The sequence below is a fragment of the Trichosurus vulpecula genome, chromosome 4 (assembly GCF_011100635.1).
Source record: "Trichosurus vulpecula isolate mTriVul1 chromosome 4, mTriVul1.pri, whole genome shotgun sequence".
In the NCBI taxonomy this organism is placed as follows: Eukaryota; Metazoa; Chordata; class Mammalia; order Diprotodontia; family Phalangeridae; genus Trichosurus; species Trichosurus vulpecula.
In genome coordinates this window covers 104,656,328-104,678,743 of record NC_050576.1, presented here as the reverse complement: position 1 = coordinate 104,678,743, position 22,416 = coordinate 104,656,328, and positions in this window count along the sequence as shown.

Genomic DNA, 22,416 nt, shown 5'->3' with positions numbered 1-22,416 from the left:
TCTTCTTTCTCGGGCTGAGAGAGAGGCTAGAGAATTTGGAACTGAAAATTAAAAAAAAGAAGATAGTGGAAATAAAGATTATTTTTTTCTATACAAATTCATGGACCTCCTGACATCTAAGAACTCCAGGATGATGTAATCTTTAAAATTCCTTCTAGATCTAAATTCCATGTACCTCTGGTGATGCCATCTGAACAGTCATAATTGTTCACGTAAGAGCCTCTTTTTCTTTTTTTAGGTTTTTTTTTTGGCAGGGCAATTGGGGTTACGTGACTTGCCCAAGGTCACACAGCTAGTACATGTGTCAAGTGTCGGAGGCAGGATTTGAACTCAGGTCCTCCTGACTCCAGGGCCAGTGCTCTACTCACTGCACCACCTAGCTGCCCCCAGCCTCTTTTTTTCAAAGCCTGCATGGACTTCCAGACTGATGGGGTAATCTCTAAACGACTACCTCCCATCTTCCCTCTAAGTTCCACCCCCAAAGCTACTGTAAATCCAGTTGGCTGAAGCCCCTCTCATCCAGTTCCTCAAAGAGATGGGGCTGCAAGATTCTCTAACTTCTTAAGACATATGGTTCCCCTGGGCAAAAACTAAATTGAAGTGGAAGAAAGCCAAACCTCAGATCCAGAAACCAATGGACCCTTCTGATGTAAGATAAGAGCAGCTGCCTCAGGCTTTCTCTGGTCACAAGCCCTGCTCTCCCAAAACCTTGTGATGGGATGGAAACATCAGGCCAGATTCTGCCCTGGGCAGATAGGGAGCTCCAGAGCTCGGTATAGGGGAAAGTTCACCAGTCTAAGAATCAGAACCCTTCCTCCATTCATTTCCAATTCTGCTGCCACTCTTAGCTTCAGTTTCTTCCTATGTAAAATGAGAGGGATGGAATTAGTTCTTTAGACTCCCTTACCTGCTTTAAGGCTCTGTGCTGAGATCATAGGATTCAGAACTAAAAGGGACCCTAAATAGATCATCATTCACCATTCATTTTACAGAGAAAGAAACAAATGGAAATTCAGAGGGGTCTTAGGCAAGATCACACAGTAGGTGGCAGAGCTGGGATCAAAACCAGGTCCTCTGATGCCAAACCCACTCCTCTTTGGAGCAGACAACACAGCTTCTTCCTCAGGCCTCCTACCTCCCAGGGCAGTCACCTTTCCCAGATGTTTATCTCATCCCTCCCCCTGCCTATAGAAGACATGGACCCAACTGGAGCTCAGACACCAAGGTCAGGGTTCCCCTCATCTAGAAATCATCAAAGGAAATTCCAAAGCTTCTTGCATCTTCCAATCTTTCCAGTTGTGGGATTTTAGAGCTAGAAGATGACCTCAGAGGCCATCAATTTTAATCTCCTCATTTTACACATGTGGAAGTTGAGGTTCAGAGAGATGGAGTGACTTGATCAAAATCACATGGGTAGAACTGGGGTTCAACCTTGGATCCTCTCTGACTCCAGATCCAAAGTTTTATCCCACTTCAACTGCTTCTTAGTGGATAAGACAAGCCTCCATATGCATGGAGCGAGTTCCTTTAAGTGGATGTAGAGTCCGAAAATACAACCCCTACTTCTCATTCCCATTAGACCCCTGGGTTCCAAGACAATGGGGATCATTCCCTTCAAGAAAGCCATAATACTTGCATTGTAATCACCTGTAAAGGCAGCAAGGTAGTGCAGTACTTAGAGTACTGGGTCTGGAGTCAGGAAGACTCATCTTCCTGAGTTCAAATCTGGCCTCAGACACTTACTAGCTGTGTGACCCTGGGCAAGTCACTTAACCCTGTTTGCCTCAGTCTCCTCGTCTGTAAGATGAACTGGAGAAGGAGATGACAAACCACTCCAGTATCTCTGCAAGAAAACCCCAAATAGGGTCACAAAGAGACAGACACGACTGTAACGACTCAACAACAATCACCTGTAATCACAGATGGTTTTTAACTGCTGGTGGTAATTGCCCCAGCTCAGTCAACATGAGGTCATCTCCACAAGATAATAATCAGGCCATAACCAACCTGCTAGGTTTCACATGTGGCAGTTCTCTTGAACAATGGCTGTGGAATAACTGTCCCAAAGGCCCCCACTGATTGGGCAGTCCCTGGAGTTCCAGGCAGCTGTTCAGGACTAATTTCCAGCTAGGTTTCAACCTATACCTTGTTGTCATTGCTTAGTTGTTTTCAGTCATGTCCAATTCTTCATGACCCCATTTGGGTTTTCTTGGCAAAGATACTGGAGTGGTTTGGAAATGTCTTTCTCTTGCTCATTTTACAAATGAAGAAACTGATACAAACAGGGTTAACTGATTTGCCCAGGGCCATCCAGCTAGTAAGTGTTTGAGGCTGGATTTGAACCCAGGTCTTTCTGATTCTGGGTATAGCACTCTATCCATTGTATCACCTATCTGCCCCAACCTATACCTTGATCATGGGTATGGATAAACTATCACACTTGTATTAAAAAAAATCAGGTTCACAAGTCCAAGAGGGGAACGGCATGGTTAGACAGCTTTGTGTCTGAAAAATCAAACCTGAGGGTTTCAGTGGATTGTAAACTCAATACGTCAACCATGTGATCTAGGAGCCAAGGAAGCTAATCTGATCTTTAGCTTCAGCAAAAGAGGCATAGTGTCCAGAATGAGGGAAGCGATGGTCTCCTACTCCCTGGTCAGATAGAAACCAATGTGGAGTATTGAGTGTGCCCCATTTTATGGAGATCATTGAAAAGCCAAGGACCATCTAAATGAGTGTCTTGAGTCCCTGCCATAAGAATGAATAACGAAAAAAAAAAAGCATTTATTAAACACTTGCTGTATGTAAAACACTGCACTACTGGGGATCCAAAAGGAAGACAGACTCTTCTCTCAAGGAATTCACATTCGAATGGGGGAGAAAAATACATATGGAAAGTTTCACTGCAAGTCAGATGGAAGGTTCCCTTGGTCCTTAGGGCATGGAAGCAAAGTAGATGGTACTGCCTTTCCTCTCATGTCATTTCCACTGCTAAAATACTGTCAGGTTCCGATGTTAAATCATTTGACAAGAACTTTTGTTGGCAAGAACTTTCTTTTCTGGGTCTTCAGTAGTTGTGGCTGTTTTTGTTGTTGTTTGTCCTTTGTTCTTGAAGAAGACCAGTGACATCACAAAGGTGGTGTCTTGACTTGTGGGTGAACTGGATTTAAGTGAGGATGGGTTGAAGGAAGTAGGTGGATTTAACTTAGAGAAGACTGGGGTGGGGCAAGGGGGGGGGGCGGCACAGAGACAAAGGAAGGAGGAAAAGGACTTGAGAACTGTCTTTAAAGATTTGAAGGGATAGCACCTGTCACCTAAAAACCAGATTAGACTTGTTTTGTTTGTTCCCAGAGGGCGAATTAGGAGCAGTGGGTAAAAGTTGCAGAAAATTGTTGGAAGAAAAACATTTCTTAGCAATTAGATCTCTCCCAAAGTGGAATGGGCACTCCTCAGGAGATAGTGAGCTTCTGTTCCTTGGATATCGTCAAGGAAAGACCAGATGACTAAATGTCTGGGAGATGTCCGGGAACTTCTTTCTCAGGTATGGGTTGCATTAGAGCCACCGAGGTCCCTGCCAACTCTGACATTTTGTGCTTGATACCCTACGGTGAACTAGAAAAATTAAACCACTGTAGAGATTTTCTGTATGCTTCTGCTTTGTCTGTGAATGCAAGCCACAGCAGAAAGAGTCCAGGACCAGGTATCAGAAGTCTGGGGTTGAAGTCTAGTTTCCGATGCTAGCATTTGTGTGCCTGAGCAAGTTATTTGACCTGAGCCTCCATTTTCTCTTCTATAAAATGAGGAAAATGTGGCTCACATTGTTCTAAAATTAACTAAGATTTAACCCATCCTTAAGGGCAGTTAGGGAGTGCAGTGGATAGAGCACAGTGCTTGGAATCAGAAATATTCATCTTCATGAGTTCAAATCTAGCCTTAGATACTGACTAGCTGTGTGACCCTGGACAAGTCACTTAACTCTGTTTGCCTCAGTTTCCTCATCTGTAAAATGAGTTGGAGAAGGAAACAGCAGACCACTCCAGTATATCTACCAAGAAAACTCCAAATGGGGTCATGGAAGACTTCAGACATGACTGAACAACAACAACAAGCCCATCCTTTAGTAGAGCCTTTTTTTAGTTCACTCTTACTTCAAACCTCAGAATAGAAGAACAAGGGGGAATGTGTTGAAATTGCAGCTGGAGAAAGTGGGGATAGATCTGAGAAAGGGACACCCTAACTAACATGGGTGTGAAGGACTGAAATAAAGTACCTGAGGAACAGCGGTGGAGGAAAGTTGGAGGAGGAGGCATGCACAATGGTTAGAGCAACGGACTTGGAGTCAGGAAGACTTCAAGGAAGAATCCTTCCTCTTACATTTAGTGTTCGTGTGCGCTTGGGCAAATCACTTCACTTCTTTCCATCTCAGTTTCCACATCTGAAAAATCGAGAGGGTGGATTTTGTTGATCTCTTAGGACCTTTCCAGCCCTAAATCTGTGATCCTAAGACCCTGTACAGGAGGTATTGGGAGACTCTGAGTTGCCAAAGCCAGTGTTGGTGTCTGATCTAAGAAGCATTGACATTGCTCAAAAGGTTTTGAAATAGGAAGTCTTGGTTGGAGTCAGTGATTTGCTGGGAGAAGACTTGCCCAGGCCTTGGGGACAGGGAGGGAAACAAATTCAATTAAAATCCAATTTTCATTAATTAATCTAAATTAATTCATTAATTATTGATTTTATTAATTAATCAATACCTATCATACTCTTTGCTCTCTTTATAAGAGCGAGAAGCAAGAGTTTGGATAATCCCTAGATCCCTGGTCCCTGGGGATATAACAAATACATAACTATAAATAAAGGCAGAAACATTAGAGAGAAAAAATTCAGAGATCTAGAGTCAGAAGGGGCCTTAGAGGTCATCTAATCCAACACAACACATCTTATACATAAGGGAAACTGAGGTTGAGAGTTAAGTGACTTCCCCATGATCAGGAAGACCTGAGTTCAAATTTTACCTTGGATACTTACTAGGCATGTAACCCTGGACAAGTCACTTAACTTCTGTCTGTCTCAGTTTATTCAAGTGTAAATAGGGAATAAAAATAACACCTACTCCACAGGGCTGTTGGGATGATTAAATAAGATACCATGCAAAGCACGTTGTAAACCTTATTATTAAACCTAATTATTATTATTGTTATTTTTATATTAGAATTAGAGGTCTGATATCAAGCTTATTACTCCACCCATTTCCAACTGCTGCCTTAGAAATATTGTGGGTGGCCTTGTAGAGAGGGATCCTCCTCCTGAGAGCCCTGGGATCCTGCCTGGTTCTCCCTGCCCTTCTCCTGCCATATGCTTCCCTGAGTCCTATCCAGCATCCAATGCTCAGACAGCCAATTTTATTCTCTTGTGAGTAAAGGATTGTCGGGTACACACTGCATGCAAATCGAGGCTCCCCTCGGGCACCCCAGTTTAGGTTGGTATGGGTCGCCACACAGTCAGTTTTCAGTCATTCATTGCCTCTTTCCCTCCCCTCTCCCCCTCGTTCATTCACTCTTATTTCTGTCCATTCAGGGTTACTGCTACGTCTTTCAGCCGCCTTGGTCACTGAAAAAGCAAGGTCATTTATACCCGAGCCCCAGGTTCACGCTGGTTCCCTAGGTTATCTGAATTCCAGCTCCAGACATACTTCCTCTGAATTTGGAAGGCCAGGTAGTTTGGACTTGGAGTTGGGAAAACGTGCATCGCAATTCTACCTTCCACATTTACTGACTGTGTGATAACGGTCAAAGGACTTAATGTTGCTGAGCTTCAATGATCTCATCTGCAAAATGAGAATAAAACACCCCTCCTTGCTCGTTATTACTTGTTGTAAGGCTCAAATGAGCTATTGTATGTAAAGCGCTTTGCAGGGAAGAAGGGAACAAGCATTTATTAAATGCCTACTATGTGCCAGGCACTGTGCTAAGGCTTTATAAATATTACCTCATTGGATCCTCACAATACCACTGTGAGGTAGGCCCTATGATTATCTCCATTTTACAAATGGGGAAACTGAGGCAGATAAGAAGGAAGATAAGGAAGAGTAGCTAATAGCTCACACTTATATAGGGCCCACTAGTGTACATGCCAGGCGCCGTGCTAAATGCTTTATAACTATTATCTTATTTGATCCTTACGACAACCTTGAAAGGTAGGTGCTACTATTATTCCCACTTTACAGATGGGGAAACTGAGGCAAGCACAAGTTATCTCACTTGCCCAGGGTCACACAGCTAATGATCGCTTCAAGCTGGATTTGAGCTTGAGGTCATCCTAGCTCCAGGCTCAGCGCTCTATCTGCTGCACCGCCTTTGCAAGCCTTAAATGTTTCCTGAATTTCCTGAAGTAATCTATCCCTCTTGGTGCGTAGAGGAACTATCTTACCTCCAAAGTTTCATCTTCTTATTTTAAGCCATAGTTTTTCTAAAAGCTTTGGGGTTTGGATGCATGGAGGCATTTTTCAGGTCCGACACCTTGTCCTCCCTCACTCCCTTGGTCCTTGAATAGAAGCTAGGAAACGAGAAAGATAACATGGAACAGGGTGGTCAGCAGCAGTGTCATGAAAAGAGATGGAGTCTGAGCTGGGCTTTGAAGCTTTGGATCATCTGATTCCCTTCTGAAGGACATAGGGAGCCATTGCAGGTCTTTGAACCAGGGAATAACCCAAGGAAAGCAATGTTTTAGGAAGACTGCCCTGATTCAAATGCACAGGATAGATTGGAGAAGAGAGACACTGGGCCGCAGGGAGACTCGTTTGGAACCTCCTTCCAAATGGACATGTGAGATTATGAGGGCCTCGGGGTAGTGGCAGAAGTCAAAGGGATATATGAGGTATAGCAGATAAGGCACCAGACTTAGAGAAGGAAGATTTCCATTCAAATCCTGCCTCAGATACCACAGTTTCTTCATCTACAAAATGGCACCTCACAGGTTCTAAGGTCCCTTCATCTCTAAATCTATGATCCTACGACAGATACAAGAAATTTTGCAAAGGAGAAATTTATAGGATTGGATTTTTGACTGAATGAACAATAAATGAGCAGAGATTGACATGAATCCTTCTTATTTCTTTATGATAGCTTTGTAAATAACATCCTGATGTCAGGACAATGAACAGGAAACCAGATGCCATTTCCATGACCCCTCCTTGGGGTAGAGGAAGCAAGGAAAATAATTTAGTAAGCCAATGATTTTTGTCTTATTTATTGGCAAAGTTGGGTGGGTTGTATATTTTCCCCAAGACAGGGAAACAGGGTCTTTGAAAGGCCTATTTGCCTCTTCTGGTCCATCACATCATGGGTACTCAGCAAATGTTGATTGATGGTGGTGAGCTGTGAAGTATCTGTAGAAGGAAGAAGAAATCTTTTTCAATATTTTTATGGGCTCCTTTGTTCCTCAATTAGATATGGCAAATTGGTCTAATGATGCCCGCTTCACAGATGAGGAATCCAAGCTCAAGGAGCTCTGTCTGTCTCTGTTTCCCTCTGTCTCTGTCTCTCTGTCTCTGTCTCTCTCTGTCTCTGTCTCTCTCTGTCTCTCTCTCCTCTCTCTTTCTTTTTTTCTTCAAATATGTCTTACTCTCTCTTCTCCTTCTCCTCTCTTCTCTCTCTCTCTCTCTCTCTCTCTCTCTCTCTCTCTCTCTGTCTCTCTCTCTCTCTCTCTCTCTCTCTCTCTCTCTCTCTCTCTCTCTCTCTCTCTCTCTCTCTCTCTCTCTCTCTCTCTCTCTCTCTCTTTCTCTCTCTCTCTCTCTTTCTCTCTCTCTCTGTCTCTGTCTCTCTCTCTTTCTGAGAGAAGGATACAAAGACAAAAGTTTAAATAGCCCCCGACCTCATGGAGCTTCTGTTCTCCTGGGAGGAAACAGTGTTTCCATAAATAAGTTAATACCAAACAGCTGGAAAGTAATGAGTGTGTCTGTGCAGGAGAGAGAGCCCTAACAGCTGGGAAATCAAGGAAGTCTTCACCTAGAACTTGAATTAAGGATTCCAAAAGACAGATCAAGAGGGAGAGCGTTCCAGGCATGGGGAACAGCATTTGCAAAGATCTAGAGGCAGGAGATGGGATATTGTGCATGGAGAGCACTAAGCAGAATGGTTTGGCCAATGAATAGAGTACATGATGGAGACTAATGTGAAATCAGTGTAGAAAAATAAGTTGGAGTTAGATGATGAATGCCTTTAAAAGACAAATATAGGAGCTCATCCAAGAGGCAAAAGGGAGTTACTGAAACTTCTTGAGCAGGAGAGTAATACTGTTATACTGGTGCTGTAGGAAAAAAAATTGATGCCTGTGGGGAGATGGGATTGGAGAAGAGGCTGAATGGAGGCAGGAAGAGCAATTAGGAGGCCATTGCAGTAGTCTAGGTGAGAGAGGATTAGGCATTGAGCTAGGGTGGTGGTCCCATGAGTGGAGAGAAGGGGATGGATGCAAAAGATTTTGTGGAAGTAGAATCAAGTCAGTAAGACTTAATCATTGCTTGAATATGGAGGGTGGAGGAGAAGAAAGGATCAAGAATGAACTCTGAGGTTGTGATCATTGGTGACTGGAAGGATGGCATTGGCCCCAACAGAGAGGAAAATTGAGAAGAAGGGTGCATTTCAGGGAGAAAAATGGTGAGGTCTCTTTCGGACAAATGAATTTTAGATGCTTTATAGGACATCTATGTAGAAATGTCCAGTAGGCAGTTGGTGATATGGGGACTGGAGGTCAGAAGAGAGATGGGGAATATAAATGTAGATTTGGGAATTGCTTGTATAGAGATGATATTTGATTCCATGGCAGCTGGTGATCTTATCAAAAAAGAGAAGAGAGCCCAAAAACAAGGCCTGGGGTACATTCATACATAAAGATGGGAATGTCCACAGTTACCCATGACCTCCTCAACCCGGAGGTAGAAATAGCTGCATTTCAGGGAGAAGCCAACTACTATCCCTTAACAAATAGAGAAATCAGAATGGGAATGCTAACAGGCCAGCAAAATTTCCCTTCCTACCCCAGTCCTTTGACTTACAGAACAACGCCTGAGGCAACAAAACAGTAGAGATGGGAAGGGTTGAGTTCCATTTCCCCAGAGTCCTAGGTGGGCTCCTTATAACTTCAGTTTTCCTCTGAATTGGCAGGCATTTCATCTTCAAGGTGCTGGTTTACGTACTGTTACCTGTTATCTATGGGCTCTGTGGGATCTTTGGGGCTATTATAGTGTATTGTCTGCAATACAGCCCAAGTCCTGTCTGGGAGATTTCTGGGCAAGGTCTCTTTGACCCTTTACTTTTTTCCCCCAATCTTGGTTCCACCCACTCCTTAGATCTGTCAACTCTGAGACTAGACTTTCTGGAAAAATCTGGGAATACAGAGGGAACCAGCGCATTGAAGAGACATCACATTATGAGAAGGCCTGAGCTCTATTCTGGGCTCCACCCCTTCTTGGCTATGTGACGTTGGGTATGTCTCTTCACATTGATGAGTCTCAGTTCCTCATCTGTAGAAAGGTGAAATAATACTGTTCCCTCCCCCTCTCCCAAGACTTTGGTGAAGATAAAATTAGATAACATATGTGACTGGTTTGGGAAAGACCAAACACTATGTCACTTATAATTTGTGAGATTATCATTAAGCAGGCAGCTTAACTTTATCTTTCATCAATACCCCTTCTCTCATTTCTCCTTTTAGAGCCCTCCTCTCCTGTTTCTTCCTGACCACCCTACAGGATCCTGGGAACCTTCCCCTCCATCATGACCCTCCAACCTCATCAACAATTTATCTGTTTTCTTATCCATCCTCTTAAGGCCTAGTTTTCTAAATGGATGTGATGATGTATGGAATGGGTAGCAGTGTGATACCTTTCAGGATCCAGTGTGCATCTTGTGTATTTCTGCAGGGTCCTTCAGGAGATGATGACGCAACACAAAGTAATGACAATAGTGGAATTTCACCTTCAGTGGTGGGCCAATTGGGGAGAAATTTGGGGGGCAGGTATACTAAGTGCCACAAGATCTGTCTACATTTTGAGTCAATCCTGCATGATGTCTTCGGCCCAGTGGGTCTTGCTCCTGGCAATGTCCACAGTAGCCGTATCCTTCTCACAGTTCTGATCTCCAGTCCCGTATAGAAACTCAGGGTTATTAGAATCATCGAATTATACAATCTCCAGGTTGCAGGGAATCTTAGAAGCGATCTAGAGCTAGACCACTGTTTGAGCAGGGAGTTCCCCCTATATAACAGATAATCCAGTCTATGCTTGCGTTCCCTATTTCATGTTGTTGTTGAATCATTTTGGTGGCGTCCGACTCTTCATGACTCTATTTGAGGGGTTTCTTGGCAAAGATACTGACTGGAGTGGTCTGCCATTTCCTTCTCTAGCCCATTCTACAGATGAGGAAACTGAGGCAAGCAGCGTTAAGTGACTTGCCCAGGGTCACACAGCTACTCATTGTCTGAGTCCAGATTTGAATTTACAAAGATGAATCTTCCAGATTCCAGGCCCAGTGCTCCACCCACTGCATCACCTAGCTGCCCCCTCTCATGGGATAGATCACAGTTAGTTTCCTTCTTTTAAATGGCAAATATACCTAGGTAGGGTGTATGTATGGGAGGCAGGATTGGGGGTGGGGGGACAGGAATGTCTAGTCCTAAGGCTCTTAGGCTAGGGTCTGGTGGGGGCAGGGAAGGAAAGCAGCCTAGCTATAAACCCATCAGAGCTCAGTCTGTCTCGGAAATGTTGTGAGGACCAGACGCCGATGGCGCCTTCCTAAACTCCCTGCTTAGAACTAAATATAGGAGAGGGAAAGAGGGTGAGGATTGGAAGACAAGGGTGGGAGGGAGGGATGGAGAAAGGAGGCAGAGGGGGAGGGAGGGAGGGAGAGAGGAAAAAGTAGGGAGAGAGATTAAAAGACAGATGGAAATGTGGAGACAGAATGGGAGAGTTGGAGAAGAGGAGTGGAAGAAGGAAGGAGGAGGGGAGGCTCAAGCAGAGGTGCGGATAAAAGAAGTAATACAAGTAAATGGGAGTAAATACAAGGAACAGAGGCTGAAATAGTGAGGTGGCATTTGGAATAGCAGGGGGAAGGAGCATTCCTGGAATTCAGTACTAAGCGAACCTTTCTGTTCTGGGACTATTTGGTGAGGGGGGGAGGCAGGAGCGTTCTGGAGCCAGGTCCTGACCCCTCCTAGGGCCCATGGGTGGTCCTCAGTTCCTCACCAAGCTGAGTGCTGATCAAAGATAGTGTTTTTCCAATCTTCTCCTTCTTCCCCACCCCCACCCCACTTCCAAGGAGGAGAGACAGTCCAAATATGCCTTCATTATGGGCCCAGGCCTGGTATTATCTAACCCCAAGGTAATATTTAAGCCAGCCCAGTGTCCCCGCCTGTCTGTCTTACCTGGGGATCTGGCTTTTACCTGTGACCCTGATTAAGGCCCCAAAGAAGAGAAGAAGTGGGTTCAGAGTGATGGTGGGAGGAGGGTAATGCCACAGGGAGGCCAAGGAATTATCTTTGCATATAATTTCAGATATCCTCTTCTGGTCCCCCAACCCCAGCCAAAGGGAGTCTGAGTGAGGGGTGTATGAGATGGGGATGGGGAGCACTGGAGAGAAAAGAGTAGGAACAAACAGATCGCTGTGGAAATAATGATCACCACCACCACAAAAATGACAACCTTCCTTTGGCAGGGAAGATGGCAACATTTCCATTTCACAAATGGCATAAGAGAGCAGACCAGGCAAAGTCACTTTCCCAAGTTCAGTCAGGCTGACACTGGAAGGAGTGATGGCTAGACCCTAGTGCTCTTTCCAATATATCTTGCTGCCCCAGCAGAAGAAGAGGTAGACGCAAAATCAAGAAGTCGAAAGAATATTAGTTTTAGAGTCTAAAGATTCAAATATTTTCCCTCCTGAATCTCAGTTTTTACAGAACTTTGTAAACCTGAAAATACTTCCTAAATGCGAGTTGTTGGCGTTGCACATTCTTACCTGAGATGAATTACTCTTTTATTCACTGGGGCTGTTACGGAGAGAACTGTTTAGACCAGTAATTCTCAAGCTTTTCAATCTTTAGACTTCTTTACACACAGTAAGAGCCACCGTGTGCGATGACTGATTTTGATAGACTTGGCCCTTCTCAGCAATGCAAGGACCTAAAGCAATTCCAAAAGACTCACGATGGAAAATGACATCCACATCCAGAGAAAGAACTATGGAGTCCGAATGCAGAAAGAAGCAGACTATTTTCTATTTTTGTTTTGTTTTGTTTTTTCTTTCTCGCGGTTCCTCCCATTCTTTCTAATTCTTCTATACAACATGACTAATGTGAAAATATGTTTAATAGGAATGTATGTGTAAAGCCTATATCAGATTGTATGCCATCTTGGGGAGGGGGAGAAAATGTAAAACTTATGGAAGTGAATGTTGAAAACTAAAAATAAATAAATTAGCGTATAAAAAAGACTTCTTTGCACTTTTGTTTTTGTGAGGGAAGCAGGAGAGGAAGCAATCAGGGTTAAGTGACTTGCCAAGGGTCACACACCTAGTAAGTATATGAGGCCAGATTTGAACTCAAGTCCTTCTGACTTCAGGGCCGGTGCTTTACCACTGAACCACTAAAGTGCCCCTCCCTTTCCACTCTTAAAATGAAATCATTGAGGTCTCCCCTACCCCCAGATTTTTTTTGTTTATGTGATATTAATCATATTAGAAATTAAAACATGTTAGTATTATTATAAAAATAGTTTTGACTTCATGAACCCCCCTGAAAGGGTCTTGGATGTTCCTGGGACTATATTTTGAAAAATCTGGTTTAGACCTTTGGTGTTATATGATACAAGAGGGGCAATGGGAGAGAGAAATGGGGAAAGGGAGGAGGCCAGAGGGAGGCCTCCCTCTGGGACCATTCTGAAGCTGGGACCTCTGGAGAATCAGGGACCTCATGCTATTCTTTCCTTTCCCCACCTATCTCCCTTCTCTTACTGGCCCAGAGGAAGGAGAGATGAACGAGGAAAAGGAAGAGGCCAGGAGAAAGCATGCAGGAGGATATCAATGCTTCTTGTCTCCCCTCAGCTTCGTTGTACAATAACAGAGCTGCTTCCTGTCCCCAACATGAGGCATGGGCTGTTATTTATGAGCTCATCTGGAAGGGGCTTACTGTAATATAGATTTTTACTCCACCCAACAGGAATGAGTGAAGGAAGTGGGGGGCGGGGGTGGGAGCTAGGGGGAGAGATTCCTGAGGACTTGTGTCTTCTTAAAGACACAGGAGGGATATTACACCAGTGGGCACTGTTTAGGTGGAGTCTTCAATGTCTGTAAGTGAGATGGGGGTTAGAAGTCAAAGAGGACTTCCTAATGGTAAAGGATTATGGGTTTCTGAATAGAATAATGGAAAAAAAATTGATGAACTCTTTTGAGGACAGATCTCCAAGCTGGACTGTGCTCAAGCTGCTTGAGAATTAAAGAGGGTAGTCAGAAACAAAAGCAGTGTGAAGAGACACTGGAAGCGAGGGGTGGGGGGATTTTCTTCAGCTCTACTGCCTTTCCCCAGAGGCTTTCTGCAGGCAGGAATATCTCCATCCCCATTAACTATTTCTCTGCAGCAAAATACCTTGAAATGAGACAGTAAGCAGCCCTGCATGAGGCAGGGTAACCATGAAAATTAGCACCTTGCCAAGCCTAAAAAGAAACCTGGCATCAGCTCTTAAGCCAGAATTGGAGACTTGGAAAGAGTCCAAGGTACAAGAAGAAGGCTGGTTTCAGATTTTTCAGTTCCCAAGTTTGGGATCAGAAAGCCCTGTTGGTGGGGCTGATGTTCGTTTACCTGGGGAGCTGGTCAGTAGAAAGACTAGGCAAGTGTCACAGAATGGTGGATTTAGGACTGGAAAGGATTGTTGAGGTTATGAAATCCAACACCCCTACCCATTTCCATCACCCCTCAGTTTTACAATCAGGACTCTGGGGACCAGAGAGGGGAAGTGATTTACCCGTATCCACATAGGTAGGAGGTAATAGACTTGGCAATAGAGTCAGGGCCTCTGACTCTTAACCCTAAACCAAGCGCCCTTTAGAAGGGATTTAAGCAGAGGAAGGACAGACTGAAGAGAGAGGAAAAAGAGGAGAAAATTGAAGGCTGGAGATAGGAGAGCAGAGAGGGAAAATGTAGGGGAGGGAAGATAGATATGGATAGGTAGAATCATAGACTTTTTAGATAGACGTTACAGACCCTCTAATCCAGGGGATGGGGAACTTGTAGCCTCAAGGCCACACGGGGCCCTCTAGGTCTTCAAGTTCGATCCTGTAACAGAATTTGTTGAATTCCGTCAAAGGACCACACTTGAGGACCTAGAGGGCCACATGTGAACTCGAGGCTGCAGGTTCCCCACCCAGATTGAATCGAATCCCTTCATTCGACAGGTAAGCAAACTGATGGATGAAGTGAGTTGTCCCTTCTAGGTTGTATAGTGGACAGAGTGCCAGACTTGGAGTCAGGAAGACCTGAGTTCAAATCTAACTTTAGATATTAACTGTGTGTGACCTTGGGCAAGTCATTTAACCACTGTCTGCCTCAGTTTCCAGTAAAATGAGGATCATAATAGTACCTATCAGGGTTATTGTGAGGATCCAATGAGCTAACATTTATTTATTTATTTATTTATTGCTTTTTTGGCAGGGCAATTTGGGGTTAAGTGACTTGCCCAAGGTCACACAGCTAGTATATGTGTCAAGTGTCTGAGGCTGGATTTGAACTCAGGTCCTCCTGACTCCAGAGCCAGTGCTCTACTCACTGTGCCACCTAGCTGCCCCATGAGTTAATATTTATAAAACACTTAGTACAGTGCCCAGAATGTAGTAGGCATTTAATAAATGCTCCTTCCTTTCCTTTCATTCCCTAAGGTCAGTTAGTGACTGAGCCAGGGATAGTTCTAACCCAGGTTTTCTGTTTATTTCCAGTAAGGAAAAAAATGCCCTGAGAGGGAGGGGGAAGGGGGAGGGAAAAGCCCTGGATTTGGGGCCAGGAATCCTAGCTCTGCCTCTTATGGTGTGACACTGAGCATGTCTCTTCCTCTCTGACCCTCAGTCTTATCACCTGTAAAACAAGGGAGTTATACTAGACAAACTCCAGGGTCTTTTCCAGTACTAACACTCTAGCGAAAGCAATGCAGGAAAAAACAGGGATAAATTGGAGGGGAAACAGAAAGAGAGAGAGAGAAAGAGAGAGAGATAAAGATGGGAAATGAAAAGGAGAAGAGGGAGCTAGAAGATGTGCCATGAGCATAGATGGAGAAGGAAGGTAAGAGAAGGGGGAAAGCAGAGACAGAGAAGGCAGGGGGAGGAAAAATGGAGGGAGACAAGAATACAGAATGGGAGGGCCCTAGACCTGAAAACTGGAAGTAAGGAAAGTGTACAGATGCTAAGCAAGGAGGAGGGGGAGGCCGTGGCAGAGGGAAGCTGGCAGGCAGGACCAGACAGCCCCAGGAGAGTGGCATGGAGGCATCCCAGCCTCTCCCTCCCCACCTTTCATTTTAATAGCTATCAATAATATATTCTGGAGAAGCTGCCTTTGATGGCAATTAAAAAGGCACTTACAAGCAAAATCAAAAGGATTACTTCCCAGCCCCCCACGCTTACCGGGCAACGGTCCCTAGCAATGATCTCCAGGGTGGTATGGAGCCTGAAACGGGGAGGTGGTGGAGGAGGAGTTGAGGAATTGCTGTCCTTCTCCCCTCCAGACACACACACACACACACACACACACACACACACACACACACCCCAGGGAGAGAGAAAGGACCAATAAATGGAATCATCAATGTTTTATGCCAGGCACTGTACCATGGCGTGGACGAGGGAGTGGGTTGGAAGGAGAGGAGCTTGGCTGGTCTAGCCATGGGGATTTTTGAGGGGAGGAGGAGAGAGCTCTGGGGATTTTAATTATGTCACCACTAAAAACCTTTCCCAATTCCCAAAACAGAGGTGAGGCTTAAGGGGGAAGGGCCTTGTCAACATCCCAAACTGGTGGCTGGAGGTAAGCTGTCTCTATGATGGCCTGATGGGCACCTGGGGTGGAATGTGGGTGGTCAGGGGATGAGGAGACTTGGAGTTTATAATATCACTGGAGTAGAAATCCAGAGCTGGAAGGGACTTCACAGACTAGGCCAACTTCCTTGCAGATGAAGAAACAGGCCTCCCAGGGAGGATAAGTCCTTTGCCCAAGGCCACGTAGGTAGTAAATGTCAGACACAAGATATGAACCCAGGACCTTTGACTCCAAATCCAAAGTCCTTTCCACTGGATGGGGAGTATTGAGGTCATGATGGCCCCATCATTCCCTGGAGACCTTGGAGAGGGAGAGGCATGCTTCCTTCTCTTTATTGGAGCAGTCTTGCCTGGAATTGAAGGGACCTCTTCCCCAGTTCTAAATTCACTGGTCCTATGTTCCTATGAACTAGATGACTTTTCATGAGATCTTGGAAGCTCTGAATTGGAGAGTCCATCCAGTCTAGTGATGTCAAACTCAGATAGAACCAGGGGCCACTAAACAGTACATAAGGATCCTTGCTTCTTGCAGACTGACTGAGAAAACCCCATATTAAGATATGTTCTATTTGTTTTTAATTTATTTTGCTCAATATTTCCCAATTATATTTTAATCTGATTTGGGCAGCACTCAGGAATGTTGCTGGCCATGAGTCTGACACCTCTGATCTAATCCATCTGAAGGTTAAATCCCCTCTACAGCTATTCTCCCTGCCTGTTTTCATCAGTTCCTCCTGTCCCAGCCCCTCCCACCCAACCCAATTCTGGCTTAGAAATCCCTCCCTGCTTCAGTGCCTAGCTCAGGTGTCACCTCCTCTGTGAAATGTTCCCTGACCCTCCCAGGAAAGGTGACCTCACCCTCCTCAAACTTCCCATTGTACTTTACCTGGACCTTTTCTTCCTACCTATCTCATTTTCTCTTGCATTAGTTTTATACACACATATGTGCATGCATGTATGTATATGTAGAAATGTATGCATGTATGTGTATACATGTATATATAGAAATATGTGTGTATATATGTATATATACATACATACACATATATGTACATATATACACACATATACATATATACACACATACACACACATATAAGGGCAGGTAGGTGGTACAGTGCATAGAGCACTGGATGTGAAGTTAGGAAGATCTCAGTTCAAATCCAGTCTCAGACGTTAGCTGTGTGACCCTGGGCAAGTCACTTAACCATATTCGCCTCAGTTTCCTCAGCTGTAAAATGAGCTAGAGAAGGAGGTGGTGAACCACTCCAGTATCTTTGCCAAGAAAACTCCAAATGGGATCATAAAGAGTCAGACACAACTGAAATGACTGAACAATATCAGCATACGTATGTATATGTATATATATATACATATATGTATATACACATACATATATACTTTATTTATAGTTAAATGTGGTTTATGCATAGTTATATCTGTAACATTTATTTTATATTTATAATATGTTTAATGGTAGCAATTACATGGCAAACTCTCTGAGAACAAAGTTTGTGTTATAATATATATGATGGTTCATCCTCAGTGCCTAGCATCGTCTTGTACATAGTAGGAGCTTAATAAATTTAAAAAAAAAATGTGTCTCCATTAAATACTTCTTTGAAGAAGATATATTGAAGTTGTGTTTGTCCTTCGTTTTTGAACAAGACCATGACATCAGGGAAATGATGCCATGACTTGCAGTTGACTTTGATATTTGAGTGAGGGAGGGCTGTGCAAGGTCACCAGCCTCCCTTTCTCCTCCAGAGCCATCTGGATCCAGTGACCAAATATCCCCTCGCAGCTTGATTTTTTTTCTTTGTTTCTAGTTAAAGGGGCCATCCCTTGCCTCACTTCTTAAAGAGGTCTGTTCACTGAATGGGTGTTACCTCACTCTAAATGAGTACATGAAAAGGCCTTAGCCTAAAAGGACCAAGGTCTCCCATTGCATCCTTGGTCATCTCCATATTGAAGCTAGACAGTGGGATGAACTCCCTGGTGATCAAAGTTCCTAAGACACTGGGTCGTGTAATGAAAGGAGAGCATGGAGGCCCTGGGAGAGGTAGAGTATCTGCCCAGGGACCTCAGACTATCACACAAATCTACAGGATAAATAATTCCTCCTTATGATTGCGGTAAAGGGGGCCTAAGACTAGGGAAGGGAGGGGTGCACCAAGAGACTACATTGGAGCCTTAGGCTGGTGTCTCATTGTCTAACATACCCAGTCCAAAGCGTAACCTAGATTATTTCTCTAGAGAAATTAGGGAAAGAAATTCAGTCCCTGCCTTTAGGGAGTACCTGATCCGATGGAAGAGACAGTCTCAGCCCTCTGGGAGCTCCCAGTCTGATGTGAGAGACTGAACACACGTACACAGGATACAGCAGGATTCACTGGATAAACACGTGTCAGTCTTCTACTAGTGTTAGGAACTGGGGTGGGGTGAAGAAGAGAAGATGATGAATGAGATGTCATGAGGTGGAGGGGCAGACTTTAAGAGGCTTATATTCTAGTTGAGGAGAAGTATAGGAAACTTATAGACTATACTTATAAAGCTACAGACCCGCAAAAGCAGTTCAATGTCGGGCGAAGAGAATCTGAGTCCATGGGTTTGCATCCCGGGCCTTGTGTAATCTTGGGTAAATTGTGAAGCTTTTTTTCCTAGCCTTAGTTTCTTCATCTATAATTCAATTCAATTCAATAAACATTTATTAAATGCCTACTGTGTGCTAGGCACTGTGCTATGCACTGGGGATAGGCAAAAGACAGTCCCTGCCCTTAAGGAGCTTGCAGTCTAATGGGAGAGACAACATGCAGACAGATATATACAAATATAAATAGGATAATATACAATATAAATATAATAATAATATATAATGAGTATAATAATAAATAGGAAATAATTAAGAGAAGGGAGGCACTAGAGTTAAGAGGGGTTGGGAAAGGCTTTCTTTAGAAGGTGGTATTTTAGTCAGGGCTTAAAGAAAGCCAGAGAAATCAATAGTTGGAGTGGGAGAGGGAAAGTGCTCCAGCATGGGGGACAGCCAGAGAGAATGCTCATAAAGCCATCAGACTAGATGAGTTCTAAGTTCTCTTCCAGGTCCGAATCTTATAACCCAAAGTACAAAAGCCCATATTAATAACAAATGGAGTACCTGAGTATAGAAAGGACCTGGGGTAAGGGCAGAGCAAGGTCGGATTGATCAGGGTTCAGATCAGAAAGCAAGCCTAGAGTGTTGGCTCTAGGGTGGCCAGGTATGCTGGTACACTCTTGGGAGAATGTTCCCATCCACTAGGACTCTTCCTCTTCTGGAAATGTCTGAACTCTGTCTGTGCACGCCTCTGGATGAGATACAAGACTGGACAACACCCTGGAGAAAAGATCTGAAGGGAGAAGAGGGAGGCTGTGAGGAAAGAGCCAAACCTGGAGCAGAGAGCCCATCTTTGAGGCTTACTATCTATATGACATTGGCCAAGTTACTTTACCTCCATGGGCCTCACATGTGAAAATAAGGGGGTTGGAATAGATGCCCTCTCATGTTCCTTTCAGTTCTAGATCTATGGGCCTACATTCAATGCAGGCCTCTTGGACGAAACTGCTGAGAGGAGGGAGCTAGAACAGGCCACCAGCTCTATGTTTTCAAAGCAGCTTGTACAGAGAGGTTTCCCATTCTGAGAAGGGACTCATTAAGATGGGAAGAGGAGAAGAGAGAACCTCCCAAAAAAAGGCTCTGCCCTAAAAGACAGTTATGGGGTGAGATCGAACTCTGGGAGTTTAATAACCTGCTTATTTCCTGTGTCTGTAGGTTTTTGTACCCAGGCATTTCACCTAACCAAATACCAGAGTAAATAACAGCCTTAAAAACTCTGGCAAGGGTAGAAGCAGGAGTTACAATTAGGCAGCAGAGGATAAGATCAGGCTGACAGACACCTCAGGCTTCAAATGTCTCTCTTGGCCCTTATTTACAGCAACCCTACCCAAAGACACTGGTGTCTGGCCTTCTCTCCCCACCTCTTTTGTGGTGGGGAGAAGACAGTCCACCCGTGGCCTTCTCCCCACACTTTGCCAGGAACAGTCCATTGCAAGCCTGGATTCATGTAAATAGTGATTATCTGCTGGGAGTAATGGCAGACCTTGGACATTAGTTGACTTAGGGTCTTGGCTAATTCTGAAGGTCAACAAAAGAGCTGGCCAGGGTGGAAAAAGAGTCCATTTCCTCCCTTTGTCTCCAGACAGGACTTTGCCTAATCTGTTCCATGCAGATGAGGATCTATCCCATATTTAAGTTGCTCAAAGGCGATTCTACAACCCTCTTCATCTAGACTGAAACAGGTGTCAAAAGCATTTAGAAAGTTCTTCTCTTTTTGTAGCTTCAATTCCTTATGCCACACCTGGTCTAACACAGAATTTCTGAGTTGGAAGGGGCCTTAAAGACCATCTTGTTCAACTCATACCTGAATTAAGAAGCATCTCTCTAGAATGGCCCTGGCAAGTGGCCACCCAGACTTTGCGTAAAGACCTCCAGTGGGGTGAAGATTGGGGTGGAATGCACCCCCTGCCTCCCGAGCTAGCACATTACAGTTGGGCATGGCTCCTTTAGGAGGTTTTTCCTACATCAAACTTAAATTTGCCTCTTTGCTTCTTAAACCCAGTGCACCTGGTTCTGTTCTCTGGGCCAAATATAGGCCATCCCAAAAGCTTTAGTGAGGGTTTTAGGTTTGCACCAAGACTTTTTGGGACACCATGGGTAATCCCTCTTCAAGATGACAATCTTTCAAGTACTTGAAGGGCAATTGTACTCTCCCCTCCACTCCCCCCTTTCTTTGATCCAGTCTCAACATCCCCAGTGGAATGAATGAAAATGTATATTAAAGAATGTACCAGCTACTATGCTAATCTTGGGGATAGAAATACAATAAAGCAAGATAGTCCTTGCCCTCAAAGAGTTCACATTCCAACAGGGGATAACACATATAGGGTAGTGGTGAGCCAAGGCAGGTCTTGTTTCTTAGGGTTTTTTGTTCTTAGGAATCAAAAAGACAGAGACTTTGAATGGTCTCCATTGACCTTTAAGAACTTCCACCATTTTGGTTGCCTTCCTTTGGATGCCCTCGAAGCTCATCCACATCCTCCCTAAACTGAACACAACAACACCTCAAGGCTGAATACAGTAGGACGATCACTTATTCCCAGAAGTACCTGTGCTTCTCGATGCTTTGTCTTTGCTTTCTTGGCTGCCATGTCCTCCTATTGATTCATATTGAGCTTGTAGACCACAATAACCCCCATCATCTTTTTTAGATAGCTCCACTTCTTCTCTTATTCATTGAGGAGGTGGAGAACACCTGCTCTTCATTCTCTCTAATAGCCTTTCTTGGGTTTGAAGACCATTGTTAAGCCTCTTCTCAGCTTTCTCTTTCTTGTTCCTGTCCTTCATTTTGAAGAGGACCAATGACCTCACAGAGTGATGTCTTGATTTTCTCATGAATTGGATTTAAGTGAGGCAGAAGAACACAGTCATCAGCCTCACTCTCTCTTTCAGAATCATCTAAGTCCAGTGGCAGGACAAAAGTCAAGATGAGGGGTGGTGGCCTGGGATGCAGCGGATGACCTTGGCATCTTTGATGTCTGACCAAGTTCTAAATGCTCCACAGCATCTGCTTCAGTCACCTTCCTGGCCATTGGAACAAATTGTTGTCATTTGCCCCTTCTGCCAGGAGTTGTCTTCACATGCTTGGGGTAGACATCCCCCCCCATCTCACTGATGGGTTACCTTCAACCTGGTTTAGCCCATCTGCCAAGACAGTTTTACCAGCGTGTGGCCATGGTGCATGCTACAGCTTCTTGGAGTCATGAGCGAGAGTTGAGTAAAGATGGATGCCAAGGGTAGATAAGCAGCCCTGAAAAAGGCTTGGCAAGTCCTCACTCCAGAGGTGCTAGTCTTTCCTGAACACTCCTACACCTCAACTTTCTCTTTACCTGGCAGGATAATTTCCATTTCCCACTTCCCTGCATAGAAACAACAGAAGAGAAGCATTGATCCACATGGTGGGGGTGGGGTTTGTCCTTAACTCTTCTTTGTATCATGGACCCCTTTGGCAATCTGCACAAGACTATGGACCCCTTTCTCAGAATAATGTCTTTTTAAAATTTTATTTTATTTTGAGATCCTCCCATCACTCCTCTTTCCCACTGAGAAAGCAAGAAAAACAAAAATTGTCATAAACATGTATAGTCAAGCGAAAGAAATTCCTGCATTGGTCATGTAAAAAAAACTTCAACTTGCACTCTGAGACGATCACATCTCTACTTGGAGATAAGAGAGGTGTACCGTGTTTCATCATCAGTCTTCTGGAAT